Source organism: Polistes canadensis, unplaced genomic scaffold, assembly GCF_001313835.1.
Source record: "Polistes canadensis isolate GaletaPanama2010 unplaced genomic scaffold, ASM131383v1 scaffold_123, whole genome shotgun sequence".
NCBI lineage: Eukaryota > Metazoa > Arthropoda > Insecta > Hymenoptera > Vespidae > Polistes > Polistes canadensis.
Genome location: NW_014569670.1, coordinates 282,039 through 284,178, shown reverse-complemented (window position 1 = coordinate 284,178; position 2,140 = coordinate 282,039).

The following is a 2,140-nucleotide window of genomic DNA, read 5'->3' as shown; positions in this document are numbered from 1 at the left end:
TATATATATATATACATTTTCTGAAATCTTATTCATTAGGATGCAACAGTTACATGATTGAGATAAAATGGAAATGGAGTAGGGGAAGATTATTTTCCCTGTAGAATAGGGAAAGAGTGAATGTACTTGTATTTTCTTTTTGTTTACTTTTTGATTGATCGATTCTTACTCGAAAACAATTTTTTTTTTATCATAGATCATAAATAAATCATAAATAAATCATATGAATTCGATGTGAGTGATTAATAATCAAAGATGATGACTCGTACGAACGATATTCTTTATGGATATAAATTATTTTTATGATTCGTAAGATATTTTTCTATAAAATCAATCTACTGTCGTTGTATTTCTATTTTTGTTGTTATTGTTTTATAATATTAATCAAAAGTTAATCATTTTTGAGGTTATATTTGTTTTGGCGCGTTAGAGAGAAAAAATGACGAGAAGTGAATTTTTACGATGCGCGCGCACAACGACACGAAAATCGACACTACGAAGTTCGTCGATATTCACGATGCGCATGCGCGGGCAAAGTAATTTCAAATTTACGACATGAAATAATCATTCGATATATCCTCCCTTACATTTTATGGACTGATATCTATATTCTGATATTTCTATCTACACAACACGTGTTTTATATCGATACAAATAAAAATTATTTGTATGCTTTGAGGTTATTTAATTATTACATACAGTGGTGGGGGGTTGATTGATATTAAAAAACTGTGAATATCTTCAAAAATATATCTTCAAAAATAATGCAAAAATTGTATATTGTACAAAACATAATGTAATATTACAAATATTAATAATAATAGTAATAAAATATCTTTTATGTTTTTCTCAAAATTGAAAGAAAAATAAAAAATTACAGAGTTACACATTAAAGTGATGATTTAACCATAAATAATTATACATATCTTATTTCAACATATATTTTAAATAATAAGATATGAACATTAAATCAATTTAATATAATATAATGTTAATACAACAAACAATATCCATACTTTATCACTTTTAACAATATATATTATCAAAAATTACACATTCAAGAATGAATTTCATTGAAAATAATATCGCGTACGAAAATTACTGATAAAATCTTATTTTCCATTTTAAAAATTATAACACAAACATAATTAACATCGATCACGTATAATTATCGAAAAGTTAACTATATTACGAATAGTAGAATAGTATAGAAAAAAGAAAACAGATAAAATGAGAAAAGCGAATAACAAAATTACCATTCGTTATGGGGTTACAGCAATTATTCAATTTTAAACTTCGTTCATTTGTTGTACTATTGACGAATAGGGACGGGTGAGGGGGGGGGTAGGAAAATAAAAAAGAAAAAAAAAAAAGTAGATAAAGATATAAATGGCACGTGGGAGGTGAGAAAAAAAGGGTGAAAAGAGGTGGGGAAGGGGGAAGGGGGACAGTAAAAAGGTAGAGAAAGGTACTAAAGGTGAAAGCAAGCGTATACTCCCTCCCTTCCTGTCTCTTGTCACCCTTCCTACCCCTCCTCGTTATGATTCGCATTCGTGTAAGTTGATTTGAAAAATACACAAAGTACTGATTGCGAGTAAATCCGATTAAAGCGTAGTAGACGAGTGCAACGAACGTTTTTCATTCGCGTAGAATGCACGATTGTCGTACTGCACTAACCCCCCCCCACCCCCTACCCCCTTTTCTATCTTTCTTTTTTTTTCTGTCTCTCTGTCTCTTTCTTACCCCTCAACCAAATGCTACTATGAGTTTTCTATCTCGTTCTCATTTTTGCAGCATCGTTTCCGTTTTCTCTTCTCTTCTCTTCTCTTCTTTTTAAATTCGTTCGTCAATTCTCCAATCTCACGTTCATTAGCACCGAGAAGAAGAATAAGAATAAGAAGAAGGAGAAGAAGAGCATTCGTGAACTCCTTGGTAGTAGGATTTACCAAAAAAAATAAAAAAAAAAGGAGAAGAGATAGGAAATGTATTTTTCTTCTTCTATTTCTTTTTCTTTTTCTTTTTATTCATCTCGGACTGTGATTTCCAATCGGCCTGATTTTAAAATCATTCTCATTCGTTATCTTACAAATCTTCATCTTTATTTTCTTTTTTAATCGTAGGATCAATGTGAAGACAATTC